General features: G+C 37.0%; 1 protein-coding gene across 1 annotated transcript in view; it reads left to right on the top strand.

Annotated features, from left to right (window-relative positions):
- LEKR1 (leucine, glutamate and lysine rich 1) overlaps positions 1 to 20334 on the top strand; it is a 226561-nt gene that overhangs the window by 49785 nt on the left and 156442 nt on the right. The window lies entirely within an intron of this gene.

The following is a 20334-nucleotide window of genomic DNA, read 5'->3' as shown; positions in this document are numbered from 1 at the left end:
TAGGGAAAAGGTGTTACATTTCTACACTTTGCATTTAGAGTTTAAGTCCTAGTGACCACTGCTTCTAGCTGGAATTAGCAGCAGGTCCCAGCCTACAATAGGCATGGGGCATTGAGACAAGAGGAATAAAGGAGATGCTATACATTAAATAAAGTAACAAAATCAAACTGTCAATACCCACAGTAGAGATCTTCGAGGGATAAATAAAACTCAAATATTCAGACAAGGCATAGTAGATGGCCTTTGTGTTTACAAGAAATGAGGTCAGTTTATCTGCTAATTGGAAGAAATACCTTAGGCTCTTGAATGATGTCCTTGGGCCTTCAGTGGCAATTCCCAGCATGCTGGGCAAGGTCAGGTCACAGGTAGCTGGAGCAGGGCTAGAAGAGACTGAACCCTCCCTCCATGGAGCAAGGTGCAGCTTAATTTCTCGTTTCTCTCTTTCCACAGCAAAGATGTGTAAACCAGTGGGGCCGGGAAGCCTGGCAGGTTCAGTTCAATGACCTTTCTTTCCACTCTGGAGCAGGACCCTGATGAAATTCTATGAAGCCCTTTAGGGTGCTGGAGCCTTTAAGAGCATTTGCCAAAAGTTGGTATTTCCTGACCTCTTTTGGGCCTTATTTGCCTTTTCTGTTACTCCTTTGGCCATTATAGAACTTAAAAGCCATGCTTAGAAGATCTCACTGAGGGGCTTGACTAAGAGAGCAAAATTGGGAATCTAGTGTCTAAAGAAGCCTATTAGACTGAGGAAAGAAAGGATTTGATTTGTGGTGGTAGGTGGTTGGAGACTGCAGAAGGTCTGAGTTTGATCTAGGGTGAGACCTCAGGTGGTGGGGGTTAAGGTGATGTCCAGATAGACTATGGACTAAGAGTGAAGTTGAGCCATAGCAGAGATGATACGATATCTCTTCATGGTGAGGAAGTTAAGAAGGGTGGCAGTGTGTCTCTTTGAGGTTGCAGAGGAGTAGATTATTTACATATTGTAAGAAAGTACTAGTTTTGAGATTGCATGCTGCTAAATCCTGAGCTAGTGCCTGCCCAAACAGGTGTGGGCTGTTTTTGGACTCCTGGGGTAAGACAGTCCATGTAAGTTGCTGGGCTGCATTAGTGTCTGGGTCAGTCCAGGTGAATGCAAACAGAAAATGAGTCAGGCTGTAGAGAAATGGTAAAGAAGGCATCCTTGAGGTCTAGGACTGTGAAGTGAGTGGTGTTTGAGGGAATGTGTGACAATAACTTGTAGGGATTAGGGACTACTAGATGGAGGGGAACTACTGCCTCATTGATTAGGCGTAAGTCTTGTACGAGGCAATAAGCCTCTGATGGTTTTTGAACAGGAAGGATGGGGGTATTGCAGGGAGAGTCTATGGGGATGAGTAAGCCTTAATTTAAGGTGTGGGTAATTATTGGTTTAAGGCCTTAGAAACAGACAGTTACACATTAAATGAAGATTACAAAACAGATTACTTACTCACACAGCTTAATAGACAACTTTGCTTTCTTAAACTTTTCAAGATGGCAGGCAGTTGTCAGCATAGAGAGGAGGAAGAGAGAAAGCTGACAGATGGACAGTGTGAACAGCTGGATGGAAAAAAGGAGGGTCAGAATCTGCAGGAGAAGGAGAAGGAGATTAAAGTGCTGGTGGTGGTGCCACGTGGTCAGAGGAGTCAAAAAGATTTAGAGCTCTGAGCAGAGGGGAGAGGACGAGGGGTAGTGGAAGGCACAGTCAGTCTCTGAGGCGTGGGAAGGATGGCCAAAGAAGAAAAAGAGACAGCCAGTGGGGTGGGGGGATGAGTCAAAGAAGAAAAAGAGACAGAGTCGCCCTTCTGTAAGGAGAAAGGAGGGGTTTAAGAACACAGTGGAGAAGGGAGGGGCCCCTGGCCAGCAGGGGAGGAGAAAGAGAGACTGGTATTTGCAAGTGAATGATAAAGAGGATTCAGTGAAGAGAGGGGAGGGGGCTTTCTGTAGGGAAGAGACTCAAGTGGAAGAGATCTTCAGAGGGACCAGAGAGGGGTCAGAGAGAGGGGCGCCCCGGGGGTCAGGCAGGAAGGAGAGAGAGTTGGGAGTCTGCGGAGAAGAAAAGATAGGATCGGAGGTTTTAGGTGAGGTTTCTTTGGCCGAAAACGGCCTGTGTGTAGAACAGGCAGCACAGAGATTAAGGACAGGAGCGAAGGTAGAAGAGAGCCTGCACATAAGGAATTTCTGATACCCTCCCCATCCGGTGGCAGAAATTGTCAAGATCTCTTAGGATATTGAAATAGTAGTAGAAAGCAACCTGGCTAGGTGCCTAGACTTTTGAGTAAGTTTGTAGAAGGAGGGTGCTCAGAGTAGAAACCTCCCAAACTGTGAACTTCAGACAGTAGAGTAAGTTTTGAAGTAGTAGAGGAGTAGTAGTCTCTGAGGCCTGAGGTTGGGAGGAGCTCATGTTCTGAGCGGAGCCTGGCTGGATGGTTTGGACTGAGAGGAGCTCACAGTAGAGGAGACTGGTGAGAGAAGGGGGTGACCCCGCCTTCAGTCACAGTTATGAGAGGAGAAAATCTCCGTAGAGAGTCTCAGACAAGAGGTTGTCACCCCAAGGCTGAAATCCTGGGACATAGGAGAGGGGCCTGGCTAGGCACGCCTAGACTTTCGTAGAAGTCCATAAAAGAGTAGAGGCAGACCACTCATAGATATGTGATCCGAAGTCAAAACCATCCGACCAGGAAGGGGTGTTTTTAGAGAGAAATTTGTAGTCCAACCGGGGAAGAGGAGGAAGAAACTCCTTACCTCCCTGGTCCAGCAGGGGTTCAGGACAGGGTCGGATGGCCAGTTGCTCAACCATGCTCACACAGCTGAACAGAATCAGGGATTTAGCCTGGATGAGCCACCACTGTCCACTGCTTCCCTGGTTGTAAGTTCAGCTGGCAAGGGGATCGTCCAGGCAGTCGGTGACCTGTCCTGGGTTTCAGCACCAGATGTAAGAATGAGATGGCACTTGAACATCAGGTGTGCAGGCTTTATTAGAGGGGAAAGACCTGCCGGGGCACTTCTCCCAGGGAGAAAGGCACCAATACAAACTAGGGGGATGAATTTTATAGGGTAAGGGAGAGCCTCGAGCAAGTGGGTGTTAAATTAAAAAACCTGATATGTCCAGAATGCTTCTCCTTGGGGTGGCTGACCAGCTTCTTGGAATTTCTCTGTCTCAGGGGCGATAATCCAGTAAGTAAGTGTGAGGTCTGACATATAAGCGGAACATCAAAAGAGCAGTTGGAATTCCTGGTAAACTCATGTATCTATCATTTATGATCAATTTTAATGGCAGAGAGTATTTCAGACTCAGGTTTATGGCAGCAGTACCTCGCCAGGTGAAAGCAATGCCAAATGCACAGCATTCTCACTGAGCTGGATGCACGGTGCTGACTTACATTTTCCTTATCCTTTTGTTAATAATTTTGTTTTTTGAAAAATAAGTAATTTTGTATAATAAGTTAATGGCTTTCTCTGATATTAAGCCAGAAAATTTTGGAGAGGCACACAGAGAAACAAAAATAAAAGAACTGAAATGCTGACTAACAGTGTCCAGCATATTTGAGGGCTGCTAATCTGAGGAAAGAAATAACTAATTAAAGGTACCATGTTTTACTGCTCCTTTTCTGTATTTTTAAAAAATTTATGTATTGATTTTAGAGAGAGAGGGTAGGAGAGAGAAAGACAAAGAGAAACACTGATCTGTTCCATTTGCCCTGATCAGGGATTCAACCAGCAACCTCTGCATATCAGGATGCACTCTAACCAACCAAGCTATCTGGCCAGGGCCTAATGATTCTTTTCTTTTGCCTAAGTTCATTTATTTCTCTTATAACCATTTACTTTTAACCTGTCTTTGTTTTTTAAGTTGTGTTTGTTAAAAGTAGCATTTTCTTGGACTATTTGTCACCATTGTTCTTCTATGTCAGACTTTATTCAGTGTTCATAGGTCTTTCTTACCAGCATCATATTCTAAACACAAGCCTGTCTTTCCTTTTTTTTTTAAATTTAATGAAAACTAATTAGAATATGAGTTAAAAAACATATTACATTTATGCTTTTGAAAATTTAGTGTTAGCATAACCTGTCTTATAGCTCTTATTTTCTGAAAGAGAATATTTATTTTTGTAAATGCAAAATTATTGACTTTTTTTATAAATTTTTATTAATTTTAATGGGGTGACATCAATAAATCAGGGTACATATATTCAAAGAAAACATCTTCAGGTTATCTTGTCATTCAATTATGTTGCATACCCATCACCCAAAGTCAGATTGTCCTTCATCACCTTCTATCTGGTTTTCTTTGTGCTCCTCCCCCTCCCCTTCACCTCTCCCTCCCTCTACCCCCCCACAACCACCACACTCTTGTCTAGGTCTCTTAGTCTTGTTTTGATGTCCGACCTATGTATGGAATCATGCAGTTCTTAGTTTTTTTCTGATTTACTTATTTCACTCTGTATAATGTTATCAAGATCCAACCATTTTATTGTATGTGATCCGATGTCATTGTTTCTTATGGCTAAGTAGTATTCCATAGTGTATATGTGCCACATCTTCTTTATCAAGTCATCTATTGAAGGGTTTTTTGGTTGTTTACATGTCTTGGCCACTGTGAACAATGCTGCAATGAACATGGGGCTACATGTGTCTTTGCGTATCAATGTTTCTGAGTTTTGGGGGTCTATACCCAGTAGAGAGATTGCTCACTCATAAGGTAGTTCTATTTTCAGTTTTTTGAGGAACCACCATACTTTCTTCCATAATGGTTATACTACTTTACATTCCCAGCAACAGTGAATGAGGGTTCCTTTTTCTCCACAGCCTCTCCAACACTTGCTTGTTTGATAATAGCTAGTCACCTGTCTTGTTGATAATAGCTAGTCTAACAGGTGTGAGGTGGTATTTCATTGTAGTTTTGATTTGCATTTCTCTAATAACTAATGAAGATGAGCATATTTTCATATATCTGTTGACCATTTGTATTTCTTCCTAGGAGAAGAGTCAGTTCATGTCCTCTTCCCATTTTTTTATTGGATTGTTTGTTTGTTTGTTGTTGAGTTTTATGAGTTCTTTGTAAATTTTGGATATTAGGCCCTTATCTGAGCTGTTGTTTGAAAATATCATTTCCCATTTAGTTGGCTGTCTGCTTATTTTGTTGTCAGTTTCTCTTGCTGAGTAAAAACTTCTTAGTCTGATGTACTCCCATTCATTTATCTTTGCCTTCACTTCTCTTGCCTTTGGAGTCAAATTCATAAAATGCTCTTTATAAACAAGGTCCATGAGTTCAGTACCTATGTATTCTTCTATGTACTTTATTGTTTCAGGTCTTATATTTAGGTCTTTGATCTATTTTGAATTAATTTAATACAAAGGGACAAACTGTAGTCAAGTTTCATTCTTTTCCATGTGGCTTTCCAGTTTTCCCAGTACCATTTGTTGAAGAGGCTTTCTTTTCTCCATTGTGTGTTGGTGGCACCTTTATCGGAAATTATTTGACCATATATATGTGGTGTTATTTCTGGACTTTCTATTCTGTTCCATTGGTCTGAGTGTCTATTTTCCTGCCAATACCATGCTGTTTTGGTTGTCGTGTCTCTATAATATAATTTGAAGTCAGGTATTGTAATGCCCCCAGCTTCATTCTTTTTTCTTAGGATTGCTTTGGCTATTTAGGGTTTTTTATAGTTCCATATAATTCTGATGATATTTTGTTCCATTTCTTTAAAAAATGTCATTGAAATTTTGATGGGAATTGCATTAAATTTGTATATTGCTTTGAGTAATATGACCATTTTGATTATATTTATTCTTCCTATCCAAGAACAGGGGATATTTTTTCATTTCATTGTATCTTTTTTGATTACCCTTAACAATGCTTTGTAGTTTTCATTATATAGGTCCTTTACATTCTTTATGTTTATTCCTAGGTAATTTTTGTTGTTGTTGCAACTGTGGAAGAGGATTGTTTTTTTTTAGTTCATTTTCTAATGTTTTGTTGTTGGGATATAGAAAGGCTATGAACTTTTGTATATTAATTTTGTATCCTGCAACCTTGCTGTATTGGTTTATTGTTTCTAGTAATCTTTTTGTGAAGTCTTTGGGGTTTTCGATGTATAGGATCATATCATCTGCAAAAAGTGACACCTTTACTTCTTCTTATCTGATATAGATGCCTTTTATTTTTTATCTTGTCTGATGGCTTGGGCTAGAACTTCTAGCACCATGTTAAATAAGAGTAGAGAGAGTGGACAACCCTGTCTTGTTCCTGATTTAAGGGAGAAAGTCCTCAGTTTTATGCCATTTAATATGATGTTAGCTGATGGTTTATCATATATGGCCTTTATCACGTTGAGATATTTTCCTTCTATACCCATTTTGTGAGTGTCATAAAGTTGTGTTGTATTTTATTGAGTGCCTTTTCTGCATCTATTGATAAGATCATGTGGTTTTTGTTTTTTGTTTTGTTAATATGGTGTATTACGTTAACCATTTTACGTATGTTGAACCATCCTTGAGATTCTGGGATGAATCCCACTTGATCATGATGTATTATTTTTTTAATATATTGTATTTGATTTGCTAGTATTTTGTTTAGTATTTTAGCATCTGTATTCATTAGAGATATTGGTCTGCAGTTTTCTTTTTTTGTGCCGTCCATGCCAGGCTTTGGTATGAGCGTTATGTTGGCCTCATAAAGTGTATTTGGAAGTATTGCTTCTTCTTCAATTTTTTTGGAAGACTTTGAGTAGAACAGGAACCAAGTCTTCTTTGAATGTTTAATAGAATTCACTAGTATTACCGTCTGGGCCTGGACTTTTATTTTGGGGGAGGTTTTTAAGAGTTTTTTCTATTTCCTCCCTGCTGATTGATCTGTATAGGCTTTCTGCTTCTTCATGACTCAGTCTAGGAAGGTTGTATTGTTCTAGGAATTTATCCATTTCTTCTAGATTGTTGAATTTGGTGGCATATAATTTTTCATAGTATTCTACAATAATTCTTTGTATATCTATGATATCTGTGGTGATTTCTCCTCTTTCATTTTGGATTTTGTTTATATGAGTCCTTTCTCTTTTTTCCTTGGTGAGTCTTGCCAAGGGTTTGTCAATTTTGTTGATGTTTTCAAAGAACCAGCTCCTTGTTTTATTAATTTTTTCTATAGTTTTTCTATTCTCTATTTTATTTATTTCTGCTTTGATTTTTATTATCTCCTTTCTTTGGCTGGTTTTGGGTTGTCTTTGTTCTTCTTTCTCTAGTTCCTTAAGGTGTGAAGTTAAGTGGTTTACTTGGGCTCTCTCTTGTTTGTTCATATAGGCCTGAAGTGATATGAACTTTCCTCTTATTACTGCTTTTGTTTCATCCCAGAGATTCTGATATGTCGTATTGTCATTTTCATTAGTCTGTATATATCTTTTGATCTCTGCGCTTATTTCTTCTTTGACCCATTCATTTTTTAGAAGTATGTTGTTTAGTGTCCACATTTTTGTGGGTTTTTTTCCCCTCTTTTTTGCAGTTGAATTCTAGTTTCAAGGCTTTAGGATCAGAAAATATGCTTGATACAATTTCAATTTTTCTGAATTTGCTGATGTTATTTTTTGGCCCAACATATGGCCAATTCTTGAGAATTTTTCATGTACACTAGAGAAAAATGTATACTCTGTCACTTTGGGATGAAATGGCCTATAGATGTCTATCATATACAATTTCTCTAGTGTTTCGTTTAAGGCCCATATATCTTTATTGATTTTCTCTTTGGATGAATGATCTAGAGCAGTCAGCGGTGTATTGAGGTCTCCAAGTATGATTGTATTTTTGTCAGTTTTTGTTTTTACATCAATAAGTAGCTGTCTTATATATTTTGGTGTTCCTTGGTTTATTGCATATATATTAAGAAGTGTTATGTCTTCTTGATTCAGTGTCCCCTAAATCATTATAAAATGACCATTTTTGTCTCTGATTACTTTTGCTGTCTTGTAGTCAGCATTATTAGATATGAGTATTGCTACACCTGCTTTTTTTTCGATGTTATTTGCGTGGAGTATTGTTTTCCAGCCTTTCACTTTGAATTTGTTTTTATTGTTGTTGCTTAGATGTGTTTCTTCTCGGCTGCATACAGTTGGATTTTCTTCTTTAATCCATTCTGCTACTCTGTGTCTTTTTGTTGGTGAGTTTAATCCATATACATTTAGTGTAATTATTGACACTTGTGGGTTTCCTATTGCCATTTTATATATTGCTTTCTGTTAGTTTTGTATCTTGTTTGATTCTTTTTTGTTTTTCTATCATTTTTTTGTTTGGTTGTAATCCATACTTCTTCCCTCTGTTACTTCTTTTTTCAAGCCATGTGCTTCTGTGGTGTTTTTTTCAGGGGTGTTACCATTAAGTAATGAAAAGTGTACCTACCATGTTCATTGTAGTACCCTATCTTATGAGTGTTTCTGCACTCCATCCTTTTCTACTGTTAATCTCTGTCCTCTCCCCCCTTTTTTTTGTTTTGTTGTCAGTTTAAATTTGGTTTTATTGTGTTCTTGGTGGAGCTTTTACTTGTGGTATTGTTTTGTGTTGTTCTTTGTATTTGGTTGGAAAACCCCCTTTTGTATTTACTGGAGTGGGGGTTTTCTGATGATAAATTTTCTCATCTTTTCTGTATCTATAAATGTTTTTATTTCTCCTTCGTATTTGAAGAAGAGCTTTGATGGGTATAGTATTCTTGGCTGAAGGTTCCTCTCTTTCAGGACTTTAAATATTGGGGTCCACTATCTTCTAGCTTGTAGAGTTTCTACTGAGAAATCCAATGATAATCTAATAGGCCTTCCTTTATATGTTGTATTCTTCTTTTCCCTGGCTGCCTTGAGAATTTTTTCTTTGTTGTTGGTTTGTGCCAATTTTATTATGATGTGCCTTGGAGTAGGTTTGTTGAGGTTAAGAAAACTCAGTGTTTTGTTTGATTCTTGAATTTGAGGCTTTAGTTCTTTCCACAGGCTTGGGAAGTTCTCTTCTATTATTTGTTTGAATATGTTCTCCATTCCATTTTCTCTCTCTTCTCATTCTAATATACCTATTATTCTTATGTTATTCTTTTTGATGGGTCAGACAATTCCTGTAGGGCTCTCTCATTTTTTAAAATTTTTGAGTCTCTCTTTTCTTCTCTCTGTTGTGCCTAAGTTGCTTATCTTCTATGTCACTAATCCTACCTTCTATCTTCCCTGTTCTACTAGCTAAGCTTGTTACTTCATTTTTCAGTTCATTAATTGATTTTTTCATCTCTGTTTGATTTGTTTTTATAGTTATAATTTCCTTGGTGATATATTCTTTGTTTGTTGAGTTGTTTTTTGAGCTCCCTAAATTGCCTTTCTGTGTTTTCCTGTATATCTCTGAGTATTTTTAGGATTTCTATTTTAAATTCTCTGTCATTTAGCTCCAAGGTTTCCAATATATTAATTTTTTTTCCATAGATTTTTCCTCATCTATCTGTGCTACATCTCTGTCTTTGTATCCATGATATTCTATTTTCTTTTCCTTAATGGCATCTGAGGGTGGTTTTATTAATATCACTAATGAGAATTAATAAAGAATAAAAAGAAAAAAAGAAAAAAATTATTATTATTTTTTCTCTTTTCCCCTCCTCCTTGAGAAAACATATTGATAAACTGTGAATTATATTGTGCTAAATGGACCAAAAACTACCTATAACAGAGGGCCTGAGTTGGGGAGAAGTGCTAAGGGGGTAAAAAAGGAGGTAGGGACCTACAAAATGCAAAAAAGAAAAAAAATTGGGTCAAGAATAAAATGATTTGCTTGTAAATGATGGTCAACTGAGAGATATAATGAGAGGGATAAGAGGGAAAGAAGAAAAAAAATTACTATTATATTAAGTGGGGCAAAAAGTAGATAGAATGGAGAGCCGGGGTTGGGGGAGTGCTAATGAGTTAAAAAGCAAAGTAAAAATCACCAAAATGTCACAGAGAAAATATTTGAGTCCCAAATAAAATAATTTGTTCATGAGTGATGATTGAATGAGAGGAAAAGTAAAGGAGAAAAGAAGAAACTAATAGAGAGGGAGAAAAAGGAAAAGGGGATAAAAGAAAAGAAGAAAAAAGAAAACAAAGAGAGAGAGAGAGTTAAGAGTTTTGGCGTGTAACCCTCATAGAGAGAAAAGAAGAAGAAGAGAAAGATAATGGGAAATGTAACACTTATGGGTAATGTAGTTCAAGAAGAGAAAAGAATAAAACGGGCAGTGAATAAAAGGACCAAGGTGGAAGAAAAAAAGAAAAAAATAAAAACAAGAAGATGAAAGAAACATAAAAAGTGGAAACAGTTATAAAGACTGTGGATTTTTCTTGATTTTGAGAGGTTATCTTCTTCCTTTTTCTTTCCTTTCCCTCTTCCTGGTCGGTGACACTGTACCCCAGGCTCTGCCCCTGTGGCATGCTTAGGTAGAGATTTGCAGTTGATGAGTCTCTATTGCGATGTCATATACTAGGCTTCAGTCTCCTTGGTAGTTGGGGCTTGTTAGCATTTGCAGGCTCCAACAATGAGAGAGTCCGTTTCCCCGAGCCTCTCTCCTTCCTGAATTAGCAGCCTGATGATCCCGGTATGAGGTTGCCACTGCCTCGGCCTTCATGTTCAGTGTGTGGGACTTCCAGATGCTCCAAGGATAGATTTTTCTGTCACTGGTTGAAGAACTTGTTGAAATTTTGGGGAGAGGCATCAGTAGTGCTTCTCACAGTGCCATTTCTCTGACGTCACTCTGACTTCTTTATTCTTTTTTTGGAGGGGACCAGATATTTATTCACTTATATCTTTATATCTAGAAGATAAGTTTATAATTTTCTCCATTTTCTATCTTTTAAAGGAAAGAAAAAGTTGGCTATTGAATTTAAACTTGAACTCAATGAGTTAAGGGAAGTCATTTAGTACCTCATTTACACTATAATATACCAGCTTAGGATTTTTTGCTATTATGGGAGGGAAGAAGACAACTAGGGAACCTTCTAGGGCTGATAAAAAGAATTATTATTTTTTGTTAAAAAGAAACATGACTTTTAGAAAATAACTGCTCATATATAAGGTTATTAAGTGGCATGAAAAATGATGTCACATAATTATAAGCATGTTTTGTTTGTCTCATGAAAAAAAGTAGCAAAAGCATTCACTGATGTGCTTCTTTCCTTCAGTGCCTTTCTTCTCTCTTTTACTCAGATCTGAAGTCAGTTTGGAGACAGTTAGAAGGAGATGAGAGAGATTTGCTGTGGAAGCTGGAATATTAAGTGCTCTGGCAAGTGCTCGGATTTCTCTCAGGTGGAAAGGAGTGGCATGCCAAATTCTTACCAGGGTGAAAGATGGAGACTAAATAGGGTTGAGGTTGAAAACGTTTTAAGCCCATGAGAACAAAGCCCTTTTTCTGAGGATTACTTCTGAACTCTTTTCCTCTGTGAACCTCTGAGTTTTGTGAGGGGATTAAAAAAACCAAAATGTATATTTGGAAATGTGTGTGAAGTTACTCTTCTGCTTACCTCTTCTTTAGTGCAGAGTATTCATAGTTTTAAACTGCTGCTCACTCCCCTTGGTAATGCTGTTTCACACTCCTCAATTCCTGTCAATCCCATTGAGTATCAATTTAATCAAGGTATTATTCAAAGCATAAAATGCAAATAAGAATCCATCTTCTAAAACTATGTGCAAAGGAAGAATCAAAAGTACAAAATCAGCAAAGGACAGTCAACACCACATTAGTAGCAGGATAATAAGCTGCCTGGGTTCAAATCCCAGCGCTGTCACTAGCAGTTGCATGGCCGCATTCAGCTTGCTTAGCTCTCCGCTTCCCATTCCATCTGTCAAATGGGGCTGACAGTTGATCTAGATCATGAGAATGTCTTGGTGTTTAAATATGACAGCTCACATAAATTATTAAGCACAGTGTGTGGCATTTGGTCAATGCTCAGCAGGGTTCATTATTATTTTTGTTGGTACTGTCATTGTTATAAAAGTTTTAATTGTATAAAAATATAATCTTAAAAAATTAACATTATAATATCAATAAAATGCCAACATATAAAGTAATGTGCTGACCTAATTCATTTATTTGAATGCCAAAATCAAAGGAACGAAAATCTGAGGAGCTATAACATAAATGACCCAATATATACAGTATGACTTCAAAATTAAGGATTGTTTGCTAAGAGCAATATAAATTAGTAAATACCTAAATGATAGAATATTTTATAAGTGCTCAGCTTTAATTCATTTTAGTACTGCTCACAAAAATTAGGGGCTCAGAGAATGTGCAGATACTCCAGAATTTTCAGCCTTTTGTATAGTGCATTTTCACCAATGAAATAAAAATTACTTTTGCATCTCATTTGCATAATCAAACAAATTTCTTTGACTTGTTTGCTTCTCTGATGTTCTTGTTTAATAAAAAAAAATCAAATGCTTTTTTTTTATAATTTCATATTCATTTTAATTTATCCCCTAATTTTTATGAGCAGTATATATATAATTAATAAAGCCAGGACAACAAAGCATTGTGTGATAAATACTTAATGAATTTGCTTTAATAAACCACTAAAGCTAATATTATACTTTTTAATTATACAAATTACTTAAATGTGTTTTTTGCAGTTTATAAACAGATATTATATTAATATTTTATCATAAATAACGTAGACAAACTTTTGCCCAACCTTTAGTTCTATCAGAAATTCCCTGTTAATGTATTTGGAATCAATCAAATTGTACTATTGCCTTCCATTTCCTAGGCAACTCTGAGGCCTTTCTGTGCTGTTAATTGAGATCAGCATGATCAACCTGCCCCCAAACCAGGCTGTTCCAGCATTACTTTGACAGACAGAAGGATGAGAAAAGAGGCAGCAACCTTCCATACAGGCGTTTATTTTCTAAAAGGCATATTTCTTTTTAACAAAGAGGACTGAATATTTATGGGAAGCTAGATACACATCTTTGTGTTTGTTTATACTGTTACACTCCAGGAAAATTTTCATTTTGGGAAATACAACCGAAGATTACTTAAGGATAAGCAAAAAGTATATACATTTACCTAAAAGGTATACAATTCAATACTTAATAAATTATTAATAACACAAGACAGTCCCAACACTTTAGTTTCTAAAGTAGAAAAATTGAGGGTTTATGAATCTTTTAAATCTAGATAAAAGGAAGGAAAGTCTTAAAGGCTTATTAAGAGAGAAGCAGAAGGTGACTGTTTTATGGCATGCAACATAAGATTAAGTGTCAGTGAAGATCAATTCAAGGGACTAGGCTATCATCAGAGAATAGTTAGAATAACTTGTACTCATCATCTCCCTGAATTCAACTGAACATGGCTTGGTTTCTAATGAGACATGCATAGCTTACTAGAAGGGGCTGGGACCTGGAATTATACCCATCTATTGGCTGGAAGAGTTGCTAAAGAAAAGAGCCTCAGCCTTATTTGATTTATAGGTATAGTCTTTTACTATAACCTCCACATGTACATCTACCCTTTGAGTTTTCAGGGGGGTTGATGTGTCTGGGAGAGTTGTTAACAAGAGAAGTGTAAGGCAAAGTATTAATGATTTTCTGCAACAGATAGCAGAGCTCATGTTGTGGAATTCAAAGGTCTAATCACTCAGTTATAGAAGTTGACAATCATAGAAGTTGAGTTGCAAAGCTGTGGTCCTAGCCTAGGAAAAGAATATTAAGTATCTAGTCTTAGGTAGGGTTACCAATAGAATATAAGATTGTAAGAAACCAAGACATAAGGATAGTAAAAAATCAACAAGAATGAATCGGTGCCAAGAGTTGGATAGGGGCCGTTGAAACCAGGCCTACAGTCAGAATTAATTCTAACAAGCAGCAGAGGGATAGAAAGAGAAAGGCGTGAGGGCAAGAGGTTGAATCACTAAGTGGGGGAATCATCAGGCCATATCTGTGAGGTAGAATAAACCCCGCAATATGGAGGGGAAATAATTGTTGTCCTCAGTCAATGAGAGCATCCATAAATTGAGCATTCTGAAGGAGGGGACTCAATAGAAGGGCAGACTAGTGGGAAAGGGAGGTCTTAGGGACACAAATATGCATAGGCCTAAGTCTTGACGGAAGTTCCTTAGGTAATTTCTGGTAGAGCAATCTTTCTAAAATACAAATCTGATTCCTGCTTCAAATCCTCCAGAGGCTCCATAGCACTGAGGGAAAAGTACACATTCCATAATATGGCTCACACTATCTCGTTTGCCTTCAATTGTCACTTTGCATTAATCATTATTAACCAGAAAAATGCCATCTTCTCTCAAGCTTCTGTGCTTTGGTTAATGTCCTTCCAGAATTCCTTGTTTGTTATGCCCTCCTCTGCTTTCCACTGATCCTAACTCATTCATTACCATTCATTTTCTTTGACTGAGACCTCCTCTGTGTTCACATACAATTTGGTGCATTCCTGCAGTTATACTTACCTTTAGTGCTGGTTGACCAAACAACCAGTTTTTGGTATTCACTGAAGTTCTTTGATGAATGAATAGATGCATGACTCAGATGAGACTGAGTGGAGGAATTATTGCTCAGATTTAGCCTGGTTTAATGGTAAGCTTGTTTGAAGTATCTCAGACCTACTAATGAATGATAACTTCCTGTTTGCAGTGGAGGAGCCATTCCAAAACTTTCAAGATGTCTTTCTTAGCTGGCTTCTCTTTCTCAATAGAGCTCTTTGTGGGAAACTGGAGCCTTGTAAGGTCAAGATATATATAAGAAGCTCTGTGAGTCAGGGGTTCTGGATTCCTTTGCTGTCAGAGGAGGTTTCAGGTTCTATATTTTGGAGAGTGGAGAAATCTAAAAGAAATAATGTAGTGTCTATCTTTCAGACCCTGGTGGAAAAATGGCACTAGGAAGACCTTCCCTAGGGGTAATTTTTATCCATGGTTCTTGAAGGCCATGATGGCAGCTACTTGACAGATATCTCAAAATGGGATAGATCAGACTCTGTAGATTTGACAATGTGCTGAATTGTTGCTATGAGAAAACACTGTTTTCTCACATATCTAGCTCCCTTCACATATCTGTTGGTTTGGCATTATTGACCTTTTAACAAGAAAAATATTAACACTCAACTTCACCAAATTGATAGAAATAGTATCTTTAGGTGTGGGATTGTCAATTCTTTCATAATCAAAGAAACTGTCTAAATCTGGGGTAGAAAATTGGTATTGGGGTAGTGAACATACCCAAATCCCTCCTTTCAGGTTGGGACTAGGATGGAGCACATTGCTCTAACCAAGGAGTCTTCCAAGTCGAAAGCAGTAGGCCAAGTGTGAAGTGAGAGGCAGAAGTGAAGGGTCAGGAGCTTGAAACCAATTTCATAATCAAGACAGTTTGTAGGACAGAACCTGATACAACCCAAAACAGTGTGCAGGAGGAGGAAGACTTTGATGGAACAGACTCTGTCCTGGGCAAGAGTCCCTCTGAAGGGGACAACTCATGTGGCCAGATACAACCTCTCTCTGCAGGACTCACTTGAGAAAGAGAAATCTGTTCTTGTTGGAAGTACCTGCTATACTCAACTTTTCTTTTGCCAATATTTTTGATCCCCTATTTAAATGAACACCACTTTAAATAAAACTAATCACATAGAGTAATTATTAAATTCATACTAAAAAATAGAACCTTGCTTCTTAAAGTACATTCCAAGGAAGTCTTAAGAAATGTTATTGAAAAAGTATTCTATGGTCAAATTTTAAGTTTAGAAAATACTCCACATTCATCTTCTCTCTGGGATTCACTCTACACATTAGTGTAGTAAAAGCTCTGAGAAGTCTTATAGTAAAGAAACCTGCAATTTCCAATCTTAGCTTACTCTGAAACCATTTTTGAGGTGTGCTGGGGGCTTACTGGAACACACTTTGACAACACTAAGGTAACGATTAAAGAAACATTTGGTATGGCAAAGAAGGTGCTAAAAATTAGGCAAACATCTCTTGATTGGAACCAAAAGAGAGTGAAAACACTGGAGATAGGAATCCCTAAAATGTTTAAATAAGAAAACATCTGTAAAGCATGTTTCATTGGGCCTTATGCATAGTTGGTCCTAGGTCAATTTGTTGTTGCTACTGTTTACTGTTTTTGTTGTTGAATGGGAAGGGAGTTGAATAAGGCCTATTCTTGCCAGTCTGTAAGAGACAAGTTGCTTCCAGTAACATAGATATCAGCTAATCCATCAGCCAAGGAACCATGGCAATTTGAAGCAGTCATAGTTTCTTTTTGCTTTCAAGTTTTAGTATCTTAGTAACTATTGGTATAAATTAAAAAAATTTTTTTATGATTTTACCATTTTTCTCCCTCTCTCTTTCTAGCTCTTTTCCATATCTATATCTATATCTATATCTATATCATCTATATCTATATCTATCTATATAAACTGTATATATAATTCTCTATGTGTGTATATGTTTTTCAATTAAAGAATAAAAATAGAATTTGTTTATTCTAAAGATTCATGTGAATGGCAGGTGCCACCCTTTGTAAATTTTAGAGAAAAAATATTTGAGGTAGTCAGACTCATTCAGGTGGGCTGGGCTTTAAATGGCTTATAAAAGCAGCATTGTTCACAATAGCAAAGATCTGGAAATAGCCCAAGTGTTCGTCAGAGGACGAGTGGATTAAAAAGCTTTGGTACATATATACTATGGAATATTACTCAGCCATAAGAAATGATGACATCGGATCATTTACAATAACATGAATGGACCTTGATAACATTATACGGAGTGAAATAAGTAAATCAGAAAAAACTAAGAACTATATGAACCCATGCATAAATGGGACATAAAAATGAGACTCAGAGACATGGACAAGAATGTGATGGTAACAGGGAGTGGGGTGGAGGGGTGGGAAGGGGGTGAGGAAGGAGGGGGTGGGGGGAGGGTTGGGGCACAAAGAAAACCAGATAGAAGGTGACGGAGGACAATTTGACTTTGAGTGAGGGGTATGCAGCATAATCAAAGGTCAAAATAATCTGGAGATGTTTTCTTGGAACATATGTACCCTGATTTATCAATGTCACTGCATTAAAATTAATAAAAATAAGATTTTAAAAAAGCATCTAAAGTGCAGCTATTAAATTTTAGAATGAAGTGAGGACAGCCTCAAATGCCTATGGGGTGAGATGGGTATCCAGAGTCAGTGTATGAAACTGACTGGGTACAAATTGAAAAATACATGCTCAGCCCTGGCCAGTTGGCTCAGTGGTAGAGCGTGGGCTCTGCATGTGGTAGTCCTGGTTTTGATTCCCGGCCAGGGCACACAGGAGAATTGCCCATCTGCTTCTCTGCCCTTCCCCCTCTCCTTTCTCTCTATCTCTCTCTTCCCCTCCCGCAGCCAAGGCTCCATTGGAGCAAAGTTGGCCCGGGCACTGAGGATGGCTCCGTGGCCTCCACCTCAGATGCTAGAATGGCTCTGGCCACAATGGAGCAACACCCCAGATGGACAGAGTATCGCCCCCTGGTGGGCATGCTGGGTGAATCCCAGTCAGGCGCATGCAGGAATCTGTCTGACTGCCTCCCGGTTTCTAACTTGGGAAAAATACAAAGAACAACAACAACAACAAAACAAACAAAGAAACTCATGCTCATTAATGGAGGCAGCTGCTCCTGAAGATTTTTTTTTTGGGGGGGGGGTAGTTGGACTCATCATATTTTAATTTCTCAGTTTTTAAAGTAAAGCAGGGAATCTGGACTTTATGTAAAATCTCTCAAATTTTAAACGTTGGTATTCATTAAAAAAAAGAAAAATACAAAACCAGTCTGCAAGTCAAATAAAATATGTTCAGGGACTGGTTTGCAACTTCTAAATTAGGCAAATGTAAAACGGCACACAGCAGAACCCAGATGAATCTTTAGACTAGCTCAGCTCTGGTTCTATTTGTTGTTGACCACTTTACAAAGAAATTAATGTAGCGATGTTCCTAGCCAGCCCCAAAACTGAGGTGTCTTTATGAACCATGTAAGCATCTGCTTAAAATTTATTTGGGACCACAGTACCATTATTTGATGATCTAAAAAAAGTCACATTACATTTCATAATGGCAGTGCAGGATTTGAGTTAAAAAATATTTAGTAAAATGCTGATATCAGAAAAACTGGCCAAAAGTAAAGTAGGTTTCTTAACTGTGAAACTATTTTTGTGATTATATTTTTATATGATTTAATAATATGTAGCTGAAGAATATTTGATAACTTAATTTTCTTGAAGTATGGCCAGCAATAAGTTGAATTTTGAATAAATACTACAACATTACTTTTCCTTATTCTCTTTGAATGGTTAAATAAAGAGTATGTAATATCTTGTCATAAAAGATTCTTGGGACATTTTTACATGTCACTGCAGCATCAATGAAGGTTGTTTCTTTTTGCTATTAAGATACTGGATAGCTTCCAAAATTAAAAATGCACCCACCTTTTTACACCACAATTTATACTACAGATATATTTGACATGCATATATCATTCATAGACTATGTACAAGTGATTCTTTTTTAACTTTTTATTTTAAAATAATTTTAGACATATAGAAAGTTACAAAAATAGCACAAAATTCCATATACTCAGTTTCCCCTAATATTAACACCTTGCATAATTATGGTGCAATTATAAACACTAAAATATTTATGCTAGTAGAATACTATTAACAAACCTAAATACTTTATTTGATTTTTATCAGTTTGTCACTAACATCTTTTTTATGACGTGAGGCTTGTGAAGAGTACTTGTCAGTTGTTGGTAGAATACCCTTCAAATTGGGTTTGTATGATGTTTATTCATATTTATATTGAAATTAGTTCTACTTTTGAGTAAGGATCTTCAGATTTTTAAGGTAAGCCTGAAATGTAAAAGCCAAGAAACAAAACAAAAGGGGGAAAACCCCAATGCAGAGAGGTAAAGAAAACTTTGGAAATACACAACACTTGATATCCTCATAAAGACAATGAATTATATCCATGAACAAGAACAGAGGAGAATAAAAAGGTGACCTTTAATTACTAAGAATTATAATTAAAATATGATGGCTGAAGGATTATCTATTGTGTCTTCAGGTTCTGAGATAGAAGAATTAACATCTATCAGATTTGGAGGAATTGTTAGTGATAGTTACATAGAAAACTAAGAAAGAAGAAAAGGAGATGTTTTTTAATTCAGGGACAATAAAAATAGTTGTACAAGAAAAGAAATGTGATCATGGCATAACAAACATGTGGCTCACTAGTGAAGAATAATGCAATTACTAAATAAAAATATTATTTTGGGAGAATTAGGGAAGGAATGTTGTGTGTGTCTGTATAGGTATGTGGGTGTGTAGATATGTGTAAGAAGGTCAACATCTATTAGGATTGTGTTAGAGACTGCTGTCTGCCTACCTTAACATTCATTTTCCTTTCTTCCTTAGTAATAGAACTATGGCTTTATATCTGGGAAGTAATTTTTCCAGTTAAAAGACTACATTTCCCAGCTTCACTTGCAGCTAGATATTGTCATGTGTCTCAGTTTAGCAGAACTATTCAATGCTACTTCCAGAAAATCTCCTTAAAATGCACCGAGTGAGCCATCATTCTCTTCCTGCTGCTGGTCTGGAATGGGAAAGTCATTGATGGCAGTTTCTACCAATTAGCATAGTCTATGAAAGTAAAAGACACACATTAAAGATGTAGAACAGAGAGTTGGAAGGATCCTGTGGGCCTGTTGACACTACAAAGCTATCATATCAACATTAGACTGGCTACCAGTACATTTGTTTTATGCAAGATAGTGTAGTATATACCCTTGTATCTTAAGCCAGTGTTTTTCAACCATAGGTCTGCAGACTGGTCCGCTAGAAATTTTATGCTGGTCGATGAAAGAGCTGATCATCCTGATGTTGTATGAAGATTACAGACCCAATGATCATAGTCAAATTTAACTTATGCTTGGGTGATTTCTTCCTTAGCAGTCCCTGAAATAATTGTCCTATTTTTGCCGGCCCCCAAGTGTAAAAACGGTGAAAACCACTGTCTTAAGCATCATATTCAGGTCTCAGTTACATGCCGCAGAACCAAATCTTAACTGATTTGTAATTCACTAGCTAATATCTACAATAAAATAGTGATAAATAACAGTACATGCATGTTACTTAGTAATATAGGGGTAAATACTATAAATAGGAAAATATGTGATAGTTGAAAGTAGTTGGTTTGGGCAGTGGGAATTCGGGTAAAGGCAATTGAGTACTATTTTTTCTTATAACTCTTAATCCAGCAATATTTGACATTTTAAACTATATACATAAAAATAAATTGATATTTATTTAGTT

Source organism: Saccopteryx leptura, chromosome 2 (genome assembly GCF_036850995.1).
Source record: "Saccopteryx leptura isolate mSacLep1 chromosome 2, mSacLep1_pri_phased_curated, whole genome shotgun sequence".
In the NCBI taxonomy this organism is placed as follows: domain Eukaryota; kingdom Metazoa; phylum Chordata; class Mammalia; order Chiroptera; family Emballonuridae; genus Saccopteryx; species Saccopteryx leptura.
The sequence above is the reverse complement of the archived record's forward strand: the minus strand, read 5'-3'. Positions and strand labels throughout refer to the sequence as shown.